The sequence below is a fragment of the Zootoca vivipara genome, chromosome 10, assembly GCF_965207765.1.
Source record: "Zootoca vivipara chromosome 10, rZooViv2.hap1.1, whole genome shotgun sequence".
Taxonomy (NCBI): domain Eukaryota; kingdom Metazoa; phylum Chordata; class Lepidosauria; order Squamata; family Lacertidae; genus Zootoca; species Zootoca vivipara.
In genome coordinates, this window is record NC_142593.1 from 33,500,997 (window position 1) to 33,513,463 (window position 12,467).

Below are 12,467 nucleotides of genomic sequence, written 5' to 3' on the forward strand. Positions count from 1 at the left end.
AACACATCCCCGGTGAGCTCCTGGAACCCTCTGGAATCTTGCTGCCGCTCAGCAGAGATTGTAACTGGTGTGCAACCTTCATAACCATATTAGAGATGGCCTTTCCTCATATGGTTATTTCACACTTCAGTTACCGTAAAAGGCACCTCGCCTGAGGATTTTGCATTGGTAATAAATATTGTGATTAATCAGCTAAAAGGTCTTTTATCACTTCAGCAGACGATGGCAAGGAAAGCTGCAATCCCAAACAGATTTGCTAGGAAGTCACACTGGACTCAAATGGCCCATCTTTCAGAGTAAACATCCTAAGGATTGCAGTGCAAGTCCTTTGTATACTTTAAAGGCAGGCAGAGCAATCCTAACCTCTGATATGCCTGCTGGAGGGAGTTTGGACCTGGCAAATGTTTTTGGCTGCTTGGATGCACAGGTAGCGGGGAGGTGGCTGCCGCTGCAGACATCCCTACTGCACCTGCCAATGGTGTGGTCTGTTAACAGGCTACCACCAACAGAATCTGGCATAAGGGCCCAGAAGAGGGTGGGGGCAGCCAAGGATCCACTGGATCCTAAACTGGTCCAGCAGTTGGAGAGGGACCTGATCTGGGCCTCTATGCTGCAATAGTCTGGAGGTGGCACACCAAACATTCAGAAAAACACTGCCCCCCCCCCCAGCTTTTACCCCAGCCGGCATGAGCAGCACGACTCTGATTCAGAAACAGCAATAGTGGTCCTGCTGCTGCATTCCCCCTTAATCCTCCCAAACTGGGAGCTGGGATTGCTCTTCCATTGACACCTTTACTCTTCCATTGATCACTCTGTTGGTTTGAAACTGGGAGCTGGGATTGCTCTTCCATTGACACCAATGCTCTTCCATTGATCACTCTGTTGGTTTGAAAGAAATTCTCATAGGCCACCTCATCAACAAATGTATGGAATTATACATGGCTTCTATACCCAGGTCTGTGCAAAGTTGCACCCATGAGCTCTTTTTGAGCTAGTAATTTCCACAGTCCAATCCTCTGCATATTTACTTATAATCTGTTTTCCCACTGGCAAAACATACCGGTACCATGGCAGGCAGGGAGGTCTACCATCGCCAACCTTCATTTATCGCACCTTATTAACATGGCCTCAGCATGGAAACTTGCTGCTGTGACATTAGCCTTGTTTGGTGGAAATCCATTACTTCTCCCATTTATGCGGTTTCAGATCTGATGCGTTCTTTTAGTACGATAGAACAGGCTATAGATAGTAGCTGCCCTCAAGGTGGCCTAGAGCAAGGGAGTCAAGAGGAAGTCATCAGGATCTTGCCAGAAACTCACCCGAGACCAATTATCGTGAAACTTGATTGGTTCTACTAGAGACACAGTGACTCATACTCTGCCTCGCTTCCTCTCATAACTCTGCAAACTTAATAAATGTCAGTTAGCCCTGCAGATGTTTGCCTGTGGCTGTGGTCCTTACTTGGGAATAGCTTCCCCTAAAATCACTGGAACATTTTCTTCTAAGCATGCGTTATATATTACCGTACTTTGCAACAAAGGTAGTAGCTATATAGTAGTGCTGGCTTACCTGGTAATAATGGGTGGCGTGAATCCACCATTCTAATTTCCCACAATGCACCTACACACTGTTATTACTGTTGTTATTATTATTGATTAGATTTATATACAGTACTGCTGTTCATCAAAAGATCTCAGAGTGGTTCACAAGAGAAAAATACAGCACCATAGCACAAATAAATAGTTAAAACAGAAACAAAACAATAGCCCCACCTCCCACAAACACATTTAAAAGGCTGTAGACTATTAATCAGCCAAAGGCCTGGAGGCATTGTGGGAAATGTTGGGGGCATTGTGGGAAATTAAGTGTTGGTTTCCCAGACCCAGCTGCCCTGCATTAAGGGGAACAGGGCAGGTGTTAGCAGGGAGCCCTGTGGGGTCCCTAGCACCTGTCTGAGAATGCTGCCTTTTAAGCAAAGAGATGTTCAGTGGAACCTCAGTTTATGAACTTTCGGTTTATCAACCGAATTTTCGGTTTATGGACCCATCTGGAACGGATTAATTCATTTTCCATTACTTTCAATGGGAAAGTTCGCTTCAGTTTATGAACACTTCAGTTTATGAACAGACTTCCGGAACCAATTGTGTTCATAAACCAAGGTACCACTGTATCTGGAAGAGGGCCATGAATGGAATTTTTAAAGCTTTGAGAACATCTAGGAGAAAGAAACAAGTTTTACTCCGAGAGCTGTTTTTTTTGCAACATTTGCTAATGTAGCTGCTACCAGCATGACTGTAATAATGCTTCTTTATGCAACCTTGCAATTTCTACAAATCCTTTTGAAATTCCACTGAAAGGGGAGAAAAGGGAGGATTGAATACTGAAAAGGGAGAGTTGGTAGAAATCACCCCCTCCCCTCACACGAATGGAGCAGCAATTAGGACCCAAGCTGCCATTTTTTACATGTATTCTTTGACTCAGTCGAGAGTTAAGTGGTACACAACTGTTCACCCAGGATGCAAAGCCAATCAGTAAATATGAGACAAAACTATTTTCCGTTTTTAAAAAGTAAGATATGCAAAGCGGAAAGCTGTTCCACTCCCCCTCCCCTTCCCCTGCCTGACTCGATGAAAGGCATTCTGGTAAAAATATACCAGGAAGGAGTCAATTTTATTAGTTGAGTGGCTTTGGGTCTCCATTAAGATGACAGTCCTCCCTTTAAAGACCTCAGTTTTAAGGTGTTGTCCATTTGAAGTGTTGCCTGTCCCCAGTCTGCTTTAAAGGAAAAGAGCCATGAGAAGGGGAGGCCTTGAAGTTGCCCATCAATGGTCAGAGGCCACATGGGCACCCAACTGAGGAGCCACACCTCATCACCATCTCCCCCACTTGGGTGAGATGTATTCCTATTTAAATTACAGCAATTATTTCTAAATTTGCATCTATACACATCATTAACATATTCAGTTTTTATGCAAATCTGCCAGTTCTTTTGTCCTCTTTCATGGCAATGCCTAAGTGGCCATCCTACTTATTAGATATTCAAGAAGGTGTAATTTGCGGGGAAACCATGCAATGTGCAGATGGCGGCTGGAAGGGCCCTGCCTTACAAACTATTATTATTATTATTATTATTATTATTATTATTATTATTATTATTATATTATTATTATTATTATTATTTAGTGGACTTTTCAGTTGCTTTTTAATGAACAGTAAACTCAAAGGGTCTAGCAATATAATACAAAAAAATTAAAATACAAAGCAAACACAAAAAGCACTGATATACATTAAAAAAATAAATAAATTCTGACATATTCCGTCCACTAAAAGAAGGCACAATATCTAACACTCTCCAAATTAAAAACCTAGCTAAAAAGAAATCTTTTTGCTTGGCACCTAAATAATTAGGAAAGGGTGGAGCTGGGGCCAAACCTGTGTTATGATAGTTATAATTCAACTTTAAAAGCACACACACAACCAAGATTTGTATTATTTTCAAGTCAAGTATCTAGGTCATGGCTTGCATCATACGTTTGCGACATTTTGTAGGCAGCGATTTCTGTTCTTATCCTGGGACAAAGTTCTTAACCCGAGGTACTACTTCTGGATTAGCGGAGTCTGTAACCTGAAGTGTTTGTAACCCAAGGTACCACTAATGCCCTCTCTTGTAGCCTTCTATAAACAGGGAACTGATACAAAATTGTTTAAACACTGTTTGTTTGTGGCACAGTTTGGAAATGGTATGCTGTTCCCAACTTTGCTACATCTGTGCCCTACTGTGCAAACCACAGAAAACTCCTTGTATAAATTAGCTTACCTGAAGTTGTGGATAAAGACATAATGGTGAATTAAAAATCATGCTCTCACAGATGTCATCGTTTGCTCATTTAAGTTGACACCAAGCTTTCCTCCTGTACATTTGCACAAGAATTCATGAGCCTGCAAGGCAATAATAAACCATAATCCTGAACAACTCCTCTGTGGCTACTGAGGCACAACTTTAATTAACAAAATTGGGAGTAAAGCACAGGCTCCTGATTGACTAAAATCTTTAAAGCCTATTAAAGTGTGATCCCTTTCGGTCTTACCGCAATAATTGTCAGGCTAAGCGAGAGTGATGAAATTATCCTTGCTGTATCCTACTAAGCTTTGAGAGGGTAAAGAAAATGTACTATGATTTGGATTTGCAGTGTCTCCTCCTTTTACGGTGGGTCATAGAACATAAAATGTGATTGTCTAGGAACTTCATGGCATTAAAAAACAACTCGCTGTTGCAAAGAAAATAACTCCGGAGTCTGCAACAGGCTGTGAAATTGAGAGGACAGCCACATGGCACATTCACAGAGACAAAAAGTGGGAAAGGAAGCAGCTAAGGAGTGGTTGCAAAAATGTAGATGAAAAGAATGCAGCTGTTTAACAAGTCATCCAACCATCAAAAGGGAGGGGTATAAACTCAAACATCTGTCTGCTTTTTATTTTATTTTTAAAGCAAGTTAAGTTTGACTTATTGCTGCTGGTGCCTGGTGCCTGCATTTTATATAACCAAAGAAAGGAAAACATAGTCTAATGTAGTCCAATGGCGGGTTAGCGATTATAACATATGAAACAGGAATGGCATGACCTGAAGTTGGAATGCAATGTGGTGAACTACACGAGACTGTGCAACATCAGCCCCTGTGATTGGCAAACAGTATGGAGCTTCCAGATTGGCCAAGTATAATACAAGGATTCTGATCTCTTGCCTTTGCCTGGTTGGCAACAGATCAACTCTTCCTACTATATGCTGAAATCCAGATCTTGGCCACCTGTTGTTTCCAGCATGTTCACACCCTCCAGATTTGGGTACAGCCATATTGTGGCATTGTTTCAAATAATACCTAGTTCAGATGGGAAATATGCCTATTAATCCTCAGGGCCCCCCACCCCATGCTGTACACTTGCCCCAGTATTCAATACAACACAGTGCATGTGAAGCTGGCTTGGGGGCAAACTGACTACCTGAATAGACTAACCCACACCAATAAAATATTAAAGCAGGCTCAGACCAGTAATAATTCCAGTGCTTACAGATGCTTGCAACATACTTGTGCTAATCTTTCTGAGCTCTACATGACATGTCTACATTAATGGATAGGTTGGCCCCGCTTTATCCCGGAAGGAAATCTGCTGGTGCAGAGACAACAGGATAAACCTTCTAGGTTATAAGTGTTCCGGCTGAGAACCTTTGGGCACAATTAGAGGTCAAAGTCTTTGTGTCCAATCTTGACACCGTGAAGTCAACAAACAGTTTGCCCTCAGGCTTTAACAAGGATCTCTGGTCATCTCCTGAGCTGAGTTCAAGAGTACTTTTATGGGCACATTGCGATTATCTTCTAATGAATGAACGACTCTTTAGAAAATAACAAGGCAAATGCTTATTAATGGTGAAGGCTTCATTCATTATCAAAGTCCAGGCCCCTGCAGAGGTCAGAAAATGACTGGAGGAGGAAATCTTATTTTAACCATCTGTCTCAATAATTCAGCATGTCAAATTTAGTTGAGAAGACAGACTTTGTTTAGGTTTCAGTCATTTAAGAAAAAAGGAGGAGGAGGAAGAAAACAGAATTTTATAAACTCCTCAGGAAGAGCCCTTCATCAAAATCCAGGAAAAATCTAATCACATGTTTAATTTGATCAGTGTTCAATTTTAAATCTTTTTTTCCTACCTGTGAAAAATACGGCTGCCTGGCTGTATGTTGGAAAAGTATCATACACCATTAAAAAAAAATTTTTTAATAGATTTATATTCTACCTTTTCTCCACAGAGTTGGTGGTGTGCGAACTTTTCCCCATCTCCATTGTATCATAACAACAACCCTGTGAGGTAGGCTAGGCTGGAAGATAGTGACTGGCCCAAAGTCATTCTGTGGGCTTCTTGACAGATTGGGATTTGAAACCTGGTCTCCCAGGTCCTAGTCCAGCACTAGTCCATGTAGAATTATACGCAGTAGTGTTTTGCTGTTCTTCCCCAAGAACAAAGCCCAAGTTGTTGAGAACAATTTTGAGGAGGAAAATGCTTCTCCGCCCGATTGCTGCCTCACAGCCTCCGACACAAAGCCACAAGCAGCATGCAGCCCGAAGTCTCCAACACGCAGCTCTGGGTGCCATGCCACTATACAGCGGCTGGTACGCTACAAAGAGGTGCCAGAACTCACCAAAGAGGGGGTGGAACTAAATTCTGGTGAGTTCCAGCTGAAAAAAGCCCCGCATCTACCAGGCATCTTTTGAGACACAACCAGGGATAAGTTTCATAACTCCCATTCCAGCAAATTTGGAGGAGCTATTTTTAAAGCTACAATCCTACATGCACATACCTGGCAGGAAGTCCTACAGGGTTTAGTAGAAGCAAAATAAAAAAATTCTTTCAGTAGCACCTTAAAGACCAACTAAGTTTATATTTTGGTATGAGCTTTCGTGTGCATGCACACTTCTTCAGATACACTCATACCAAAATATAAACTTAGTTGGTCTTTAAGGTTCTACTGAAGGAATTTTTTTATTTTGCTTCGACTCAGACCAACACGGCTACCTACCTGTAACTAGGGTTTAGTAGAGTTTATTCCTGCATCATATATGATAGTAGCGTCAGATGCTCTTTGAAGGCTCTGCAGTCTCCTGTCTAGCTTCAGTGTGGGAGGACTGGAAGATCCACACTTACTGGTAATTGTCTCGTCATTTGAAAATATATTTTTCTCCTATTCAAAGAGTGGGGACAATGGTATACAGTAATTTGCAAAACCCAAAACCTGTTTGCTAACTGTGATAATAAGAATTTAACACTCCAGGCAGCCATTATTGCCTTTATGACGTCCAGGGAGAATCAATTGTATTTTGAAACTGTTGTATTGACTGTTGTCGGGATGAGAAGATCTGTTTTTGTGTTTATACATAAATACAAATATTATGGAGTTTAATTGAATGATAATTGGATTTCTAATGCTGTGCTTTTATTGTTTTTATTTGCCATGTGTTTGGTGTTGCGTTGTATGGCTTATGCCCAAACAAATAAAATAAATTCAAACCATCAAAAACAAGAAATCCAGACTTTGTTATATCCATCTGCTGCTATTGTTCTCACAAAGACAGTCTGTTGCTTTAACTTTAACAACACATGCATGACAGATATTATGGGTTGCCATGTTTCAAAAAGGAAAAACCAAGACACAGCCCTACAGATATCCACCAATTAAAAAAGGAAGATTGGCTAATACTTTAACTGGGTACAAAGCCAGCTCTTTGGACCACGCAACTCCCATATTACAACAACTCCACTGGCTACCAGTCTGTTTCTGGGCAGAAACTGGTTATCACCTATAAATCCCAATACGGTTCAGGTACATATTCTCCCATATGAATCTGCCTGGTTTCTGAGATATTCAGGGGAGGCCCTTTTCTCGGTCCACCACTCTCACAGGCATGTTTGGTAGGAACATGGGAGAGGGCCTTCTCAGTAGCTGCTCCCAGGCTTTGGAACTCCCTTCCTAGAGAGGCTAGACAAGGGTCGGATTTAGATGAAGAGAGGCCCTAGGCTACTCCACTTGTGAGGCCCCTCCCCATCCCCCACCGGCACAACTAGAAGAAAATGGAAGAAAATGGAAGACCGTTATAAACAAAATTGAGTGAAGCCAAGGGTGGTGACGGGTAATTAAAATTCTACAATTCACAATTTCTCTAAAGGAAACTGAGGCAGAGGGCAGGCTGGTGAGGCCCCCTAGATTTAGAGACCTGAGTTGCCCTGCCCTTGCATGAAGTCTTGGGGATACTGCCTGCTGGGGAGCGGGAGGGCTGGCGAGGCCCCCTAGATTTAGAGACCCTAGCCTATTTAGCCTATACATAAATCCGGCACTGACAATCAGGTAGACTAATACCGTATATTCTGGTGTATAAGACGAATGGGCATATAAGATGACCCCCAACTTTTCCAGTTAAAATATAGAGTTTGGGATATACTCGCCGTATAAGAAATACGACCCAACGTATAAGACGACCCCTGACTTTTGAGAAGATTTTCCTGGGTTAAAAAGTAGTCTTATACGCAGGAATATACAGAATTTATTTTACTGATTTTTTAAAAAAATATATTTCTATTTCTATTGTTATTTCTGTACTATGTACACAGTCGTTGTTGTTGTTGCAAAAGTGTGTTTTATAAATAAACTTCATTTTTGACAGTTTGTACCCCTGAGTTACAAATATATTACAGTTCTGAAGATGAATCTCACTGCCAGTCGCTCCTATGACCTTTCCTCTCTTCTCTCCCCTAAGACTCTGGACCTAAGCAGATGAGATGATAGAAAGCTCCACTTTTCTACAGTCCCTCTTTAATGGAAATGGAGCATATCTGAAGCCAAATGCCAGATGGTGCTTGCTGAGACTGGAACTGCAAAGGGCTCCTAATTAAACCATTAAACTAGGGGTTGAGAAACAGCAGCTCCCTATTTCCCTCCCCTCTGCTTTTTGAGAGTCACATAGAAGATGCCCCAGCAGGCTGCATAAAGATCCTTTCAAGCTCACCCCTACATTGATCCTTTGGGAACCCAGAATGCCAAGAGGCAGTTAATTTAAAGCTAATTGAGAAATCTCTTTCCTGTCTTCACATCACCAAGCAAGGTGTCAGGGACTCAGCTGGTCTTTGTACCCATAACGGGAAGAAAATGTACAGAATAAGGGAAGGGAAGATGCTACCTTGTTTTCATTTCTCACACAAAGCATCATGGCCTCTGAGCTTTTACTGCCCGAACAGCAAGTTAGCTCATCACTTAGAGCTTCTGAAGCATGATAGTGGAACAGAGGTATAATCCTAAGTCAAAACAAGTTGTAAGCCTCGACAAAGACTTCTTGGGGTCACACAGCTGTGTGGTCCAGTGAAAATGACTGATGTGACAGAGTAAGGGCAGCTGCTGTGAGAATGGGCGGAGGAAAGAAAATATTGAGGAACTACGTAAGATGCAGGGAATCTAAATCACGGCTGTCAACCATTTTGAGAGACGATTGTGTCTAGAAAGATGCCAAAAAGCCTCTTAAAGAAACACAAAGAGAAAGGGAGTTATGGGGCACTGGTGCTGCCAACAATGTAAGCTCCACTCCTCACAGATGTGGCACAAGCACCATCTGGCACTTGCAAGTTCTGCTGAACGAAGCAGTCAATTGGGCACAAAGGGAGCAAGGCAATCCCTCCAGTAACACTGATCCCAAGCGATTATGGACTTGATATACTAATAGTACGTCTTTGAACTTGGCTTGGTAGCATATCAGCAGTTGGTGCAGATCTTTAAGCAGAAGAGGAATGTGCTTCCAGGATCTCACCCTTGTCAGCAATTGTGCTGCAGCTTCTGGGCCAACCACACAAAAAGTCCCTGGATGTGCATTTGCTTCCATCGCAGTTTGGCAAGCTTAAGCTTTGGAGAGGCTCCTTTGCCTGCACATTTCATCTGCTTCTGTCAACAGTGAACACAGCAGCAGTGTAATATGATGGGAGACAGATGTATATAGATATATATAGAAAGAGAGGCATAGATGGAAGCCATGTGGGAATCAGGGACAGTCATTCCCACCCCTGGCCAGAGGTTCTTCCCTAAGCATGATTCCAAAGCTTTTCCCCGCCATGAATGACTTGAACATTGTTGAGGGTCTTGTTGGGCCACTTGCTGATTTTTCTAACTATCATATCAATTGTAATGTGCTATGGTAATGCTGTATGATTTTTAATTCTATTTTTACAGACATGCCGCAGACCACCTGAATGAAGCTTCTGGACTACTGGTGGCCTGTGGACTACAGTTTGGGAGCCCCTGGCATAGATGCCTAGCACTAGTCATACAGAGAGTTGACTCCAAAGATGACTTATTTAGTTATCTATCACCCATAGATACTATCCATTCAATTTATCTCCACTGTAATTAGGAGACTAAGTTTGCTTGGCCAGAGAATAAAGGATTCTCGGAGATTTGTTCATTTGCAGCTTTGTATGCTGCCTTTCTGTGATAAAATCAAACTCAGGATGGCCTACAAATAAATATATAAATCATGACAAAAATTAAAAACAAACCTCTGCATCAGTTTTTTAAATGGAATAAGATGTGCATTGAATCAAAACAGATGTACAGCCCTGCCTATGATCCTTCTCCTACCTTGTGTGCAGAACAGAAGACAGCAATGTTATTTAAGCAACCAAATCTGCTTTCAATGTGTTTCTGAAATGCAAATGTTGTACAAACATCTTCATGTGTGCCAGGGAAAAAGTTCAACTCAAATCTGCGTACAGGAAGCAAATTGTAGGGAATCAGGGACTGTACGATGGGATTACCCATCCTATTATTTTCCTAGTACTTCATTTCTCAATGAGTGATGCAATCATAAAGACCACGGGTGAGGCAACACATCAGGAGAGTGGTGATCAATGAGTCAGTCCTGGACACAGGACAGAAGAGTGTTGAGCAAACGATCCAGTCTGCTTACAGCAACTGATTAATGTCAGCCTCTGTTCCCTCCAGCAAATGAAAATTAATGTAATGTACTCTATGTGCAGCTGCCCTTGAAGACAGCTAGTGCAAAATGCAGCCGTGAGGGTGTTGACTAGCACGACTGTACAAGACGACACAATATCTCCAAGGTGCCTGAGCTCACTCCAAGGTGCTTATTCTGATATATGAAGACATAAACAGCTTTGGTTCTTTCTATCTCAAGGAGCACCTCCTCATATTGTCCTGCCCATGTTTTGAGATCTACCATGGAGCCCTTTTATTTATACCATCACCATACAGGCCTCAGGCTGTACTCAAAACAGGGCCTTCTCAGTGGCAGTACTCTAGCTGTAGGATACTTCTCTCTCTCTCTCCACCCCTACCCCCCCTGTCACCTTGACAATTGGTTAGTTCTGAACACCAGGGCGAGACGCTTCTTTTTCACCTGGCCTTTGCATAAATGTGTTGCATGAAAGCTGCTATAAACAGATTCGCCTGGCACACTTCCGCTGTGCCAGGCATTAGCAGAGTTGAAATACAGTCCACAGCAAAGCTTGAGGAAATTGGCCCTGAGTCTTGATTGATAAGCAATGACTGTTCTAAGCAGATTACTGTACTTTTTTGCCTGTCATTAAGCTTAATGGTTGCTATTTACAGAGACTGCTGTGGATCCCCACAGCAGCAGATCTGCTTGCATCTCCTCAGCAGATCAAAACCCAAACTCTCTCTTAGTTACACTCACATTACGCACTGTGCATGTCCATGACTTCACTGTCTTATCTTTGTACCTGTGTAAACAATCCAGCTTCACAGCCAGAGTTTCATCTTATATGCAGAAACACGTGAAGACAGTTTTCTGAAAATGAATAACCAATACCCCCAAAAAATGAGGGGTAACCAATGTGACACCCTGAAGATGTTGCTGGAATACAAATCCCATTATCTCTGATGATTGGCCGTGCCACAGACAATGGATGACTCTCAGTTCTGGACATAGGTGCCAACTCCCAGAGTGAAAAATCCGGGATCAGCAGCAGCGCGGCACCGGAAGTCGCGCTGCGGCCATTTTGGAACTGGGCAGAGTGGCACCGGAAGTTGCTTCTACGCATGCTCTGCCCATTTCCAAAATGGCTGCAGTGCCAGAAATCGCTTTTGTGCATGTCCAGAGACTCCAGACATGCACAGAAGGAGCCTCCCCAGGCCGGTAAGAATCCAGGGGATTTTAAAAATCTGGGCTGCCAGTGGGAAATGGCTGGAAAAAACGGGGGTTTCCCGGGGAATACGGGAGACTTGGCAGCTATGGTTCTGGAAGCAATAGTGAGATGTGGGGAGGGCAGAGAAGGTGTCAGGAGAGGGAGAAAAGGACAAGACCAGCCCAGCTGGTTGGCTTCCATCAAGTTCCATCCAGGTGGAATACACTTCCTTCCCTTGAAGACTTCTTAAACAAGGAAGCCGATATAGACTGGGAATGAGGAAGGTGTACCAGAAAAGAGGGTCAGTAACTGCTTTAAACTCCAACAGAGTTACCTCAGGCAGCTCAAGAGAAGTCCCAGTAATTTGTTGGGACCCTTCTCCCTACAGAGGGTGAATTCTGAGCAGGCTTCTGTAACCTTTACAACAGCCTTTTAATTTATTGACATGCCAATTTGTAAAACTAGGAGATGATGGCAATGCATTTCATACTGAACATCTTGCTTCACTCTAGATTTTGGCATACCCTCCAAAGTTTGACGGAGGAAAATAGGTATAGTGGTTTCAATGAAGCAAACAAGAGCTTTGTAGCATAGTAGCCACCAACTTAGAGCAAGCAACTCCCATATCTTGGACTGTGATGAAATGTTCACTTCAGAGATTCATTTCCCTGCAGGCCAGAAAACCTAGTTGTTAGATAGCTGCTGCTACTTGTTCTTTGATTGTATTTTTGTACTCATTAGTTGGCTGGGGAGCTGCATCACAAAATTCAGA

The 12,467-nt window shown here is 42.6% G+C and overlaps 1 long non-coding RNA gene across 1 annotated transcript; it reads right to left on the bottom strand.

Annotated features, from left to right (window-relative positions):
- Positions 1-705: 705 nt before the first annotated feature.
- LOC118076861 (uncharacterized) lies at positions 706-4,157 on the bottom strand. The gene is made up of 3 exons (XR_015945974.1): positions 4,089-4,157; positions 3,818-3,939; positions 706-1,268 (listed from the first exon to the last, which is right to left on the bottom strand). It is a non-coding gene; the product is annotated as an uncharacterized LOC118076861 (long non-coding RNA).
- Between the last annotated feature and the right edge of the window lie 8,310 nt (positions 4,158-12,467).